This window comes from Aotus nancymaae, unplaced genomic scaffold (assembly GCF_030222135.1).
Source record: "Aotus nancymaae isolate 86718 unplaced genomic scaffold, 86718_ANA_hifiasm-v0.15.2.pri h1tg000014l, whole genome shotgun sequence".
NCBI lineage: Eukaryota > Metazoa > Chordata > Mammalia > Primates > Aotidae > Aotus > Aotus nancymaae.
In genome coordinates, this window is record NW_026988425.1 from 22,762,733 (window position 1) to 22,777,863 (window position 15,131).

Sequence of the window (15,131 nt, forward strand, 5' to 3'; positions counted from 1 at the left end):
GGTTTGCCCAGGGCTCTCTGGCTTTCTGCCACAGGCGGAAGGCTCCATTGTTGGCTTTCCTACTTTTAAGGCTTTGGGGCTCAGACTGAGCCACTACTGGCTTTCTACTTCCTCAGCTTGGAGATTGCCTATCCTGGGACTTTGCCCTGTGATTGTGTGAATCAATTCTCCTTAATAAATTCCCCTTCATATATACATCTATCCTATTAGCTCTGTGTCTCTGGAAACCCCTAATACACCCCCATTTCCCTATTAGTTCTATATTAAGAGTAAACTTCTTAGACCCATCCTTGTCAAATGATGAGATTTGGGGATGGACATAATGGGGAGTGGGGTGGGTAAACAAAACAATACAAATGGTATTTTCTTATTATATCTATGGAAATCTAAGTTAGGATTTTTGATAATTTTGGATATAGAAGGAGCACCCAGTAATCTGTACATGTACTGGCTCATTTAATTGGGCTTATATTTAAGCCAAATCAAAGCCAGGGTCTCTGAAAATGTTTCCTTAAATAGATACACAGACAGACACACATATGTACACAAAAACAAACACAAGTTTTTACAATACAGCTCATATAAAATTTGCTGCAGTTACTGGGTTGCACTGACTTGGTATTTTGTGTGTATTTTTTTTTTTTTCATTTTTCCTATCAGGTAATTTACAAACTAACTCTCCCAGAGACATTCACTTGTCTCCAGGTATGGACTTTTAAAGCATCCCATTCTTCTTACACCAGTATAGAGTCCAAAAATAAATTCCAAAAGAGCTTTTTTCTTAAACTGGTAAACAGGATTTGGAGAACAAAAACTTAAAGCTCTACACTAATAAGCATATACTCATTAGGTCTACAATAGGACAATCACTTAAAGAAAAGTAAAAACAGAGTTGGCATACAGAAGAAAAAAGTTAACATGAATTCTCTGACTCTTCTTTTTATCAATGTTTTTCTTTGATTCTGTCAGCAACTCTTATACATTGCCCATGTTTGAGAATCTATATATTTATTTTAGGCTTTAGTCGGTGAGAATTGAGTTTTTTGGTCCATTCCAACCATAAAAACAAATAAAGTAGACCAATATATCCATATGGTGTACAGTGTTGATTAGCCTGTTAATGCTGACATATCATTAGATTAAATATAAATATTAAAGGTAATTTGTTTGCTTCCTTTGGCTACATCGTATCATTTAAAGAAAAAAAATGACTTCCAAAACGTACGTATGAGGTGCAATTAATAATATGGTAGCAGCTGGTTCACAAGCTTAGATTGTATTTTCAATTGTATTTTGCAGTGTTATTATCCCATTTAACTATGTGATGCTTTTTTGTCTAATATTACATTTTTTTAGATAATTGGTAAGTTGTTTCTTATAAATGTTTATTGCACATCTACTATAAGTCAAATGCTTTACTCACATTTTAGTATGAAATGTTTCCTATAATCCTAAAGCCCAATAGTGATAAAGTAAAAATGTCTCTGCTGGTAGCTATTCTGCAAGGGAAATTTTTGAAATTGGCTTGCACTATAGCTGCAAAATGCATATACTATACCACACTAAGTTATAACATTTATTAAAAATTACCTAAGTTCAAAGCCAACATACTAAATGATAATACAATTTAATTTAGACCCATACATTCTAAGACAAGAGACAACAACCTAAAAGTAATACAGATGAGCCAATTTGTTCTAATGATAAGACTACTGACTGTTCCAAAAACTCCACGGTTTATTCTGTCAAATCCTTGAGAAGATAGTTCTATGACTCACTCCCTGTCCCCAGACATATAAATATCTTACACTAACAACTCCTCTTTTTTGAGAAACCAAATGTTTCCTAAGTTTTTAGTTTCCCTTATTGCAGCAAGCAATAAAACCAATTTGCTGAATGTATTCTTAGTGGTTTTTGGCTGATGGGCATGAACAATTATTAGTATCAAAATTTTATAGAAGAAGGATATAAAACCTGAAAAAAGAGAAGGTGTTTAACAAAATCCTTGTATTGTAGCAGATCTTACAGAAACAGTTGAAATAATCTAATCCAGTCTTTCACCTTACAGATGAGAAAACTGATAAAGGATGGGGATAAACACCATGATTAACGTACAGTGTTTTTTTAACTCTCATAACTGAAATGAGAACTTATTCTTTTAGTTTCTATTCATTATAAAATAAAATGCTGTTGCTACAAGAAATAGAAAAATTAATCAATTTGTAACAGAAGTAACTACAATCATACTAAAATTTAATTTAAATTTGTGTAAAAATATTTCAACTTTTAATTATTTTATTTCTCACTTGCCAAATAGCCCCTTACAAAACATGTTTATGTCTTTATCAGAGAATGACCAGTTTCTGTATAGCCTTTGGACTCAAGTTGCAATATTAACCCTTCCCTAAGTACTCTACCTGCTAGACTACCCTGTAGACTTTTGATCTGCCAGCCTTTGCAATCAGGTGAGCCCATACATTAAAATCTCTCTCTGTGTGTATATGTATATATATAAACACACACACACGTGTTCTATTAGTTCTTTTTTTCTAAAGAACCCTGACAACTATAGGGGACATAGTTAATTAAGCCTGAGGACACTCGAATTAAACACGTAAATCACCCTGATCTAACATAATTTCAAGTAGTGGTGAACAGGATTGTAGGAGAGAAATGAGGCGGTATGAAATGATATGTAATATGGTACAGTATGGATTCTATATTGGATAAGACAGCAAGAGGAAGTCAATTTAAATAAATGATATTTAAGAAGAAAATACTTGAAATAAAAATGGGACTGGCCATGGTAAGTTTTGAGAGATCATTCACGGCATAGAGAACTATAAGTACAAAGTCAGTGAGTCATATGTACTTGAAGAACAGCAAGAAGGCCACTGTGATTCGACAAGAAGGTGTCCTATAAACACAGAATGATGTCAGTTCAAAGAAGAAAGTAGCATACATAGTTATTAATAGTATCTTCCATCAAGTAAGCATGGTGGCTCTTGGCAACAGTACATGAAGAGGGTTGCATTAAAAGTCAGCTCAAATTTCACAGTGCTGGGAGAGGGGCTAGTTCTGGGAAATCTAATGCTTATCCCATTCTGAAAGACCACCCAGATCACACTAACCTCAAAAGTAGAGTGAAGTGCTAGATACCAAGGAGTTCATTTGAAAATGATCAAATAAGGGAAGCAATGCATAGAAAAGCTGTGGACTCATTTCGCTGAGGAGTAAAAGGATCAACCTTCAAAATTGGGTGTCCTTTTCCTATTGTAATGGAAAAATAAAAGTAATTCCTCCTTGTATCTCACACGTTCTGTTCTTTTGAAAAATAAACGAGTTGCACATATTTCTGTTATAAGCTAAATTTAAAATTAACTAAGAAATGTAAAAATATGTGAGAGCAAAATCATATGCAAGGTATGCAGAAACCATGCCTAATTCATGTGCTGGATCCACAGTCAGTATATTTGCACAAGTTTATTTGTCTCAATATAGTTCACAGGTCAATCTTAAACTACTTTCTTTGGTACTACGAAGGCTATTTGATGGTGACTATGAAAATACTAACACTTAGTATATAACCTAATGAAATTTAAAGATGCATATGCTTTAAAATCTCATATATAACAGCTACAAAAAAAAATAAAATACCTAGGAATACAACAAACAAAGGAGGTGAAAGAGTTCTACAAAGGGAATAACAAAACACTGTTGAAAAAATCATAAATGATAAAAACAAATAGAAAATATTCTATGTTCATAGATTGGAAAAATCAATATTGTTAAAATGGCCATTATACCCAAAGTAATCTACAGATTCATTGTTAATCCTATCAAATTACTAATGTAATTTTTCACAGAATTAGGAAAAGTTATTATAAAATTCCTGTGGAATCAAAAAACAGCCTGAATTACCAAACCAATCCTAAGCAAAAAGAACAAAGCCAGACATGTCAGATTATCTGACTTCAAACTATACTATAAGGCTACAGTAACCAAAACAGCATGGTACTGAGAGAAAAACAGACACATAGACCAATGGAACAGGATAGACAGCCCAGAAATAAAGATGCACACCTACAACCATCTGATCTTCAAAAATGTTGACAAAAACAAGTACAGAGGAAAAAAACTCTATCCAATAGATGGTGCTGGGATAACTGACTAGCCATTTGCAGAATGAAACTGGACCCTCCTTTCACCATATATAAAAATTAACTCAAGAGAGATTAAATATTTAAATGTAAGACTTTAAACTTTAAAAATCCTTGAAGAAAATCTATGAAACACCATTTGCATGTTGGCTTTTTCAAAATCTTCATGACTATTCCTCAAAAGCAATTGCAATAAAAACAAGAATAGACAAATGGTACCTAATTAAACTAAAGAGCTTCTGCACAATAAAATAAATTATCAACAGCATAAATAGACAACCTAGAGAGCAGGAGATAATACTACAAACTATGCACACAACAAAGGTCTGATACCCAGAATCTATAAGGAATGTAAACAATTCAATAAGCAAAAATTATATATAACCCCATTAAAGACGAGAAAAATACATGAACAGACATTTCTTGAAAGAAGATATACAAACAGTCACAAAACATATGAAAAATGCTCAACATCACTAATCAGAGAAATTCAAATCAAGACTATAGTGAGACATCATCTCCCTCCAATCCAAATCACTATTATTAAAGTGTCAAAAAAGAACAGATACTGGTGAAGCTGTGGAGGGAAAGGAACACTGTTGGTGGGAATGTACAGTAGCTCAGTATTCATAGAAAGCAGTTAGGAGATTTCTCAAGGAATTTAAAAATGAATTACCATTCAACCCAGCAGTCCTATAACTTGGAATATATCCAAAGAAAAATAAGTTGTTTTACCAAAAAGATGCATGCACATGTATGTTCATTGGAGCACTATTCACAATAGCAAAGCCATGGAATCAATCTAGGTGCCTATTAATGATAGTTCGAATAAAGAAAATGTGGTACATATAAACCATGGAACACTATGCAGCCATAAAAATAAAAGAAATCATGTCTTTCACAGTAACATGGATGCAGTTGTAGGCCATTATCCTAAGTGAATTAAAGCAGGAACAGAAAATCAAATACCACATGTTCTCCCTCAAAAATGGGAACTAAACATTGAGTACACATGTGATATGTTTGACTGTGTCCCCACCTAAATCTCATCTTGAATTCCCACATGTTGTGGGAGGGACCCAGAGGGAGGTAACTGAATCATGGGGCAAGTCTTTCCAGTGCTGTTCTTGTGATAATCAGTAAGTCCCATGAGATCTGATGGTCTTGAAAAGAGGAGTTCCCCTACACAATCTCTCTCTATACCTGATACCATCCATGGAAGACATGACTTGCTCCTCCTTGCCTTCTGCCGTGAATGTGAGGCCTCCCCAGCCACATGGAACTATGAGTTCTCCATTAAACCTCTTTTTCTGTATAAATTACCCAGTTTTGGGTGTATCTTTATCAGCAGTGTGAAAAGTAACTAATACAACATGAATATAAAGATGAGAACAACTAACACTGGGGACTATTACAGTGGGGAGAGAAGAGAGGGGCAACGGCGGAAAAACGACCTATTGAATTATGTGCTTACCTGGGTGACAGGATCATTTGATCATTTGCATTTCAAATTTCAGTGTCACACAATATACCCATGTAACAAATCTGCATATGTACCTCCTGGATCTAAAATAAAATTATAAACAAAAATAATTTTTGAAATATTTTTTGAAATTATAAACAAAACAAGTTCCTATATATATATGTGAAATACCTATTTCATATATTAGAAAATACATATATATATTTATCTATTATATAACACACACACATATATAGTTCACGGGCAATTATTTCTTCAATGAATTGAGTTCAAAAAGCACAGGTTTTCTCATTGTAACTGAAATCGCTTCCTAGTTGTGCTTGGATGCATCAGCCTTGACAGCAGGTGGTATGTTATAACCTTAAAATGTATCATTGTTACATAGAAGTTACAGGTTAAAAGATACCACAATCAAAACGAGATTTGTGTCATTTCTGAAATCAATATATCACTGACACAAAATCACAGTCCATAACATTACTCTAGGCTCACAGTGGTTCACAATGATATACTTGAAAAAAATCTAATTTCAGGAACAGAGAAGCCTGAGTCTGTCATGCCAAAGTGACAAGCTGAAATTTATCTTTTAACTAACATAATATCTTCATTTTAATTTGGAAAATTAAAATATTAAATAATTAGAGGAGTAATTTTAGACTAAAACAAATATAATTGGGCAACCAAAAGAACTGGATATTAACAGTGGGATGAATGTTACAACTTTTTCCTTTTGGTGAGATTAACAGCACTGTGTAAAATGGCTTCATGAGAAGCTTTGTAAGTTGGAAAGAGAAGGTGTCCTGAGATGTAAGTAAAATACTTTACATGTAGTATGAAGTACATATACGCTTATTTATTATGCAGTCCCACTATTCTTCACAGTTACAGATATGGTTTGGCTGTGTCACCACCCAAATCTCAATTGAATTGTAACTCACAGAATTCCCATATGTTGTGGGAGGGACCTGGGGAGGTAACTGAATCATGGGGCTGGTCCTTCCTGTGCTATTCTTGTGATACTGAATACCTCTCACGAGATCCGGGGTTTCCACTTTTGCTTCATCCTCATTCTACTCTTGCTGCTGCCATGTAAGAAATGCCTTTCATCTCCCACAATGATTCTGAGGCCTCCTCAGCCTTGTGGAACTGTAAGCCCAATTAAACCTCTTTTTCTTCCCAGTCTCTGGTAGTTTTTTTTTTTTTTTTTTTTTTTTGAGACGAAGTCTCACTCTGCTGCCCAGGCTGGAGTGCAGTGGCATGATCTTGGCTCACTGCAACCTCCGCCTCCCAGATTCAGGCAATTCTCCTGCCTCAGCCTCCTGAGTAGCTGGGATTACAGGTGTGTGCTACCACGCCCAGCTAATTTTTTTGTATTTTTAGTAGAGACGAGGTTTCACCATGTTGGTCAGGCTTATCTCCAATTCCTGACCTTGTGATCTACCTGCCTCGGCCTCCCAAAGTGCTGGGATTACAGGTGTGAGACACTGTGCCCAGCCTCTGGTAGGTCTTTATCAGCAGCATGAAAATGGACTAATACACTTACATTGTATGTTCGTGACCAGTCAGCAAGTCCATGGAGCTAGGATATTTATTTCTTGGACAGGTTAACTAATTACATAGTAAACTTGCACAGCCACTGCAAATAAACATAATAATTATAAAGCTCTGTGTACTTCACCACTTTGCATGACTATTATCTTTTGATCGATTACGTTATTTAATAATTAATTCAACATGATGTTTAGCACCTACTACTTAAGAAAAACTAGTGGCACACAGGATTAAATAAGTGATCCCTGTCTATCCTTGAAGGAACTCACAGACTTTGTGCATGTGTGTGTATGTGTGCATGTGTACAGAATTGCAGAAGGCTGGGATGGTCAATTATAGTACAATATGGTAATGTCTGTGATAATTGCTTACACAGAGCTCTATTGGCACAGAAGGAAATCTATGTAACCACCCGCTGAGATGAGGAAGGATTTTCAGAAAGAAGGGTATTCTAAATTTAGTTAGAGAAACTGAATTTTCCAAAAAAAATAGGAATGATCTGGGGGTTGTGAGAAATTTTAGAGCTGTGAAAAAGACAAGTGTATTTAAAATCAGATAAGTAATTTGTGATCAGTGTGTTAAATTTGGTATGTATCTTACTGTTCAACTTTATGTTGGAATGGCTCTTTCTTTCTCTTTATTACCAATAGTTTCACTGCCCAAAACACATGAAATTAATAAGTTATAAGAAGTAACATTTGGACATGGTTTCAGGCAAAGACACTACCACCAATTAAGGTAACAGTTTCTGATTGGAAATATCACTTAGAACAAGTTTGAATTATGTACTGTCCTGCTCAAACAACCCTAAAGACGTATACACCAAGTAAAAATGTTGAAGAGTTGATGTCTTCCATACCTCCATTTTTGAACATGCATGATGTCCACATTTCCAAGGATTCTAGTCTTTCATATTTATGTTGTTTTAAAGTTCAGTGTGATAATGTTATGGAAACTTTAGGTGCTAGATAGGTAGGAGCTACCCCACAGTTCCCCCCAAAAGAAAAAACAATCTAGTGAAGCAATAATAAAGAAAGAGGAAAAATATTCCAAAGAATGATTCCCTTCTACCCCGTTCCACCAAATACTGCACTGTCTGGTGTCCTCTTCCTTCTTTGGTAAGTAATACAAATCTTTATTGCATTCCACTTAATGTATAATCCATATTTATTTATAAGGTGTTATTCAGTTGATACATTGTTTTGGTAAAGCTTATTTAGTTGTTTTAGGTTAGGATAGACATAATTTTTCTCATAAGAACTATTGAAATAGTCTTTTACTTAATTGATTTTCATTTCAGGTCAGGATTATTTGGGATAAATAATAATAATGCTGTTATTATTATGGGATAGATGTGTACTAGTTAAGCATGACATTATTACAATTATTGGAATCATTGCTTTAAATTTTCACTGACAATGAGTAAAACATCTTTCATTTATTTTTTGGCTCTGTATATGTATATGTGTGTGTGTGGATGTGTGTATGTTTTCTGGGAAATGCCTTTTTATGTTTTTAATTATTTTTCTGATTGTAGAAGTTCAAGGAAGAAGGCATTCTTTATTCTAAATTTTGATTGAATTCTAGGATGTAAAGAAATCATAATTCCTATATAAGTTGCAAATGTATATTCTCAGCTGGTTACTTTCCCTTTAAATTTGCTTATGCTGATTTTGCCACAAAGATATTAATTTTTCTTTTGAGACAGAGTCTCCCTCTGTTGCCTAGGTTGGAGTGTAGTGCTGAGATCTTGGCTCACTGCAACCTTCACCTCCTGGGTTCAAGCAATTCTCCTGTCTCAGCCTCCCTAGAAGCTTGGAGTGTTCCATTATTTCAGCTAATTTTTGTATTTTTAGTAGATATGGGGTTTCACCATGTTGGTCAGGCTGGCCTTGAATTCTTGACGTCAAGTGACAGCCCACCTTGGCCTCCCAAATTTCTGGGATTACAGGCATCAGCCACGGCGCCCAGCCAGATATGAAATATATATATATATATATTTTTTGAGACGGAGTTTCACTCTTGTTACCCAGGCTGGAGTGCAATGGTGCGATCGCGGCTCACCGCAACCTCCGCCTCCTGGGTTCAGGCAATTCTCCTGCCTTGGCCTCCTGAGTAGCTGGGATTACAGGCAAGCACCACCATGCCCAGCTAATTTCTGTATTTTTAGTAGAGATGGGGTTTCACCTTGTTGACCAGGATGGTCTCGATCTCTTGACCTCGTGATCCACCCGCCTCAGCCTCCCAAAGTGCTGGGATTACAGGTGTGAGCCACCACGGCTGGCCAAAATATTTTTATTCATAGATCTCAACATACATTTAGAAAAAGATTCACAGCTATAAATTTTTTAAAATTTGGATGATATTTTCATTCAGTTTGTTGTTGTTGATTATGATTAATGTAGCTTAGGTGTTTCAGCCTTGCAGGCTTGCTACTATCTCAATGTTCCCATTAATTAACACATTGTAAAAGTCACTAATAGAGTTCACAAAATGGAGGCCTTTCCCGTTGGGAATTACTATTTGTAGTAAGAAAGAAAGAAAATTTACATTTGCTACAAGCAGATATATCCTTAAAAGGAAGTGAGGAAAAAGCTGAGACAATGCTAGATACTTCTCTCACTGTTTAAGTCATTCCAGTCTACCCTTGAATTATTCCAACTCTATGAAAAGGGGCTCAGCACTCCTCCTTCAGCTAATTATGAGAACTAATAAAAATTGGAAATGGATAGAATTATCTAAATATAATGTGTTTGACACCAATAAAGCAAAACATATTCCTAAGTGACAGTATTTGTCGCCTTTAAATTTCTCTAATTTCTATTTTTATTGAAGAAGATACATTAGTTTTAATCAGTATGTAATATCAATTGCAAAGATTAAAAACTTCAATAATTCTCTAGAAAGCTTTCATTTTAACAGATTTTACTTAATTGAAATAATTTGGTTGAAATATAGTTTTCTTAAAAAGAATGAAAATTTGAAAACTAAAATCCTTAAAAGTACATTCCTAGGTGGGGAAACAGCCAAACCACATAGCTATAATTACACCACTGCACTCTGGCGTAGGTGACAGAATGAGACTTTGTCTCTATTTTTTTTTAAATAGTGTGATCTATAGACAAATATTTATTTATGACTTTTATAAAAGAGCTTTTCTAAACACTTTTGGTATAAATTCTTGCTTTAATAGTCTGTCTATTAAGCAAGTCTAAAATAGTAATTTTGGCAGTAATAGAGACAGCCCACTCTCAGCTGAAACACAGTCATTACTGACACAATAGGAGTACTAGAGGAAAAGCAAACACCTTGTAACCTTATTCATTCCTGTAAATCCTCTCTCTTCACTATAAATGTGACACGCTGATAAAAAGAATGATTATTTGAATGAACTGCACATGATCAGGATCAATCAGCTGATTATTTCAAATCCTTGAGTTGTTACATGTTTAAATATATTTTGAATCCTCTATGAAGTGTGCATTCCAATTTTGTATGATGTTATTCAAAGTGTTGAATTCAAGAAAAAAAAAATTTTCTAAGCAAAGCTTTGTAGCTCATAACTGTTGCAAGAAGCTTGGTGAAATCTAATCTCATTAATCATCCCAAAGATTAAATATTTTTGTATGGTCTCGAATCGATACAAATTTTCAGTTTCAGCAATAGGAATTGAAGTTGGAAAGTGCCTGTGGTGCAGGATAAGTATAATGTATATGACTGTGATGAGGGTTTTGCCGATGTACCTTTTCTTCCTCTTTCTGGTCTATTTTATTTTGTTTTTCCTTTGGCTCTACGGCTACTAAGCCAACAACCCCCAAGTCTCCTCCCACCACAGGACTCTTCATTTCTCATTTCTCCTCTTGCACTGACCTCTTTTCCTCCATTTTAGCTCCAACCTAGAATTTAAAAGCTTTGTTAGCTATTATTCTCAGCAGTAATGGGCAGCTTTGCTATGGAAGTAAGTGACTGCAATTGTCCCCTAATAGATTCTGTACTCTTTAGTCAATAGTAATTGAATCTATTAATTTCCCCTGCTTCTTGGTCCAGAATGCACTTCCAAAGAAAGAAGAGTGAGCAGAGGGATCCAAGCTTCTAGGGATACTATTAAATAGCAGGCAAGGGATTGAAGGAAATGGTAAAGTCAATTTTACAAGAAAATTACATTAGAAAAGAAATTGGTACTCAAGGCCTTGGGAGTCCATCTCTTGCATTAGTGTGTCCTGGACATGCAGTCAAAGGAGACATACAGTCAAAAGAGATCATTTTAGAGTTTTAAGATTTAATGACTGACTTGCTTGGTTTTGGACTTGCATAGGGCCTGTGGCCCCTTTGTTTTGGCCAATTTCTCCTATTTGGAATAGGGACATTCCCCATTACCCAATGTCTGTACCCACATTGTATTGTGGAATTGAAACTAACCTGTTTTTGATTTTACAGGCTCATAGGCAGAAGGGACTCACCCACCTTGTCTCAAATGAGACTTTGGACTTAAGACTTTTGGGTTAATGCCAGAATGAGTTAAGACCCTGGGGGACTGTTGGGAAGACATGATTGGTTTTGTAGATTTGGGAGAGAACAGGGCAGAATGAATGGTTTCGCTCTGTTTCCCACTCAAATCTCGTCTTGAATTGTAATCCTCAGGTGCTGAGGGTGGGACCTGGCGGGAGGTGACTGGATTGTGGTGGTGGGGCTGTGGCCTCTCCCATGCTGTTCCCATGATAGTGAGGGAATTCTCATGAGATCCAATGGTTTAAAAGTAGCAGTTTTCCCAGTGTTCTCTCTCTCCTGCCACCCTGTGAAGGGGGTACTTCCTTCTCCTTTGCCTCCTGTCATGATTGTAAGTTTCCTGAGGCCTCCCCAGCCATGTAGAACTGTGAGTCAATTAAACCTCTTTTATTTATAAATGGCCCAGTCTTAGGTAATATCTTTTAGCAGTATGAAGACAAACTAATACAATAAGTTTCTTTGATCCTTGAGATTCTTATCTACGATCTAGGTTACCTATTCATTAACAATCATAAATTTGAATTCCCTTTGATAATATCCTCCACAAAATTTTTTAAAAAGGGATTATCATATGTCTGCTTCTTTCCTGTCTGCTTTTAATTGCATAAGGTATGTGGAAACCATGCACAGAATTTGGTGGAGCAGCATACGTAGAACATGCATTAGAGGGCATATGTCAAGTCTTCACAATGAAACAAACAAGCAGATACATGGTGGAGTATTCATTCACATAAATTAAATAAAAACTTTCAATTACTTGTAAATACTTACTGCTAACAACATTCATTTACATTTACAAAGTACTATATCTGGATCTTCTCATTTTTTAAGGATGAAATAAAAGCAAAGGGATGTTGATCTAGATGTCATTTTGATGCTTAATAAATTAAGGAAAGTTGTGTGGTGAATTCATAATATAATGCAAAAATTAAATTTTGGTAATTTCAATAACATATAAAAATGAATAGGTTTTTCTTTTAGGACCTAAGTTCAAAACTGAAGCCACATTTTGGATCTTTTAAACATTGTAACATGTTTATGAATATGCACATGCCACTTTAAATGTTGTATCAGGAGTAATGTTCATAAAATACCATGGAAATGATCCATTTTTGTTAATAACTACATGAAACACACTATCCCAGTGAATTTCATCCTAAGGTAAAGGCAAAGGTGTGAGTAACTAGAGATGAATGGTAATGAGTTCAGCTCAGTTCCCTCCGACCTTTGCTAAGTCTCACGGCTCACACTGGCTTTAATAAGCCCAGTAGAAAATGGAGTTAGAACAGACTTTGTTAAAATCAGATAACTCACTGAAAATCGGTTTTCTCAGGGAGATGAGTTAAAAATAATAGTATGAATAAAGGCTTTCTAGAGTTATACAACTGACAACTCACAACGTAAGGGAGTAAATACAGATGTTTTCATTCCAGAATTATTTGAGCAAATTTAAAGTGCAAAATGATTGTGACATACAATGTTGTTAGACTTGTGATTAGTTTAATATTAAAAATTTATACAAATATGTCCAATCTGCTAAACAAACAAATGCAGAAAAGAGTAGCCAGGGTGACCAGTCCTAGCCCAAATGTAAGACATTTTCAAATTGTGTATGGGGCTGTGAAATAATACAAAACAAATGACTTCTTAAGTACCACAATTTGACAATGAGTTTAGGCTGAGGGCATCATGGGGGTAAGCAAGATGTGTCCCCACAAAGAGACCTGAATCATTTTATTATTTTATACCATTTCTCCTCCTTGCTTTTGTCCATCAGAACAAGGCAAGTTTGCTCCTGATAAATCTCTCCAAACGATTTTAAAATCAGAAATGTATTTATGTGTCACTCACTGGAAGAGTGTCTCTGGTATTTTTTGTGTCTCTATGAGGTCACTCCTGATTCTTTTTCTCTATGGATTTGTATTAAGAATTAAATATTTGTATTTGTATGTTTTAATCTTATTTTGTTATACATTGTCACTATATCTAAAGGTATTCACCCTTCCATTTCTTCCCAAGCTATACCCTCTAGTTTTTGTAAAATTTTCTCAAAGACTGATAGGCTTTTTCATCTTCCCATACAAATAATGTTATATCACTAGCAGATTTACAGCCATGATTTAATAACAATGTATAGACTTCTTTATAAAGTCTAGTATTCTTGACAGAGTAAACTTCTATCCTGACTCCACAACTTCAACTTTTGGTTTCTTGCTATACTTTGCTACATTCTAGTTGACACTTAAACTCCCTCACCTTCCCCTTACCATGCTCTACTTTATATATTCCCTACCTTGGACAATTTTCCTCTTGCTCATCTACCCATCCCGATTAAATTGGTCACCACTAAGTGCTACTAATTTTTCCTTCCTAAATGGTTCTCAAATACCCACTAAAATTGCTCTAGTTAAAACTATCATGGCTTGTTACTTGGATGGAAAATGCATCAATCTACCAGTTCATCCTACTTTCCTCTACTCACTTCTTCTTACTAGACCCAATACAGCCTAGTCACAGATAATCTCCATTATTGTATTTTCCTGCTTGCAAAACAGTATGTTTTCTATTTCACATTGGCAGGCAGCTATTTCTAATTATATTTCTAAAACACTGTTTTGAAATATTAATTTTAAAGTATACCTTTTATGTATGGCAAGTGATAATAAGGTTTACATTCACAGTACTGTTGTAGCTATTTTAAATTTTTTCCTTATATAAATTTAAATAAACTTTAAAACATTTCAAGTGAATAGTAATACAGTCACTTGAAATATATTGATTCAGTTTGAGAATCATTGGCTGATGAGATAAATTCCATGATCCTTGGCACAGTGGAAATAGTTTTTAATATTTGAATTTTATGTATTGCCCCTAATGAATCAAAGGAAGGAGGTTTTGATGCTTTCTTCTGACTTATGCATCTCCTGAACACATGCATGTGCTCACACAGGCACAACAATTCTCCTCTTACCTTTCCTCATGCTCACCTACTCTGAGTCCTTGATTAAGTAATCTTTCATTCTTGCTTAGGAGTATTTATTCTTACTTTATGAAATTTTTAGTCTCAAGATTCATTCAGTGTTATTGCCCCGATTATAAATTTGATTAAACTTTTAAATTGTTTTTATTTATTAAGCAGAAGACCAGTATGATAAGCTGTGTACATTCTTGATTCTGATGTAAATCATTGTAAACTTAACTCTGGCTAGGAGGGGGAGCTACCTGAACCCTTGCACTTCTCGGGTGAGGTGGGGCCTCAATCTGCTTCAGCTAGCCCTCTGTGGACTGCACCCACTGTCCAACCAGTCCCAATGAGATGAACTAAGCACCACAGTTGGAAATACAGAAATCACCCCACTTCTGTGTTGACCTCACTGGGAGCTGCAGACCAGAGCTGTTCCTATTTGGCCATAATTTATAGATGCAATGCT

General features: G+C 35.2%; 1 protein-coding gene across 4 annotated transcripts in view; it reads right to left on the reverse strand.

Annotated features, from left to right (window-relative positions):
* CDH12 (cadherin 12) overlaps positions 1-15,131 on the reverse strand; it is a 1,114,509-nt gene that overhangs the window by 1,029,632 nt on the left and 69,746 nt on the right. Inside the window, exon 1 of one of the 4 annotated variants that reach the window (XM_064375901.1) lies at positions 5,635-5,677. The exons of the other annotated variants lie outside the window; for them this stretch is intronic. The gene's annotated coding sequence lies outside the window, so the exon portion shown is untranslated. Of the gene's footprint in view, positions 1-5,634; positions 5,678-15,131 lie in introns of those variants that run through there. 4 annotated transcript variants of the gene reach the window in all.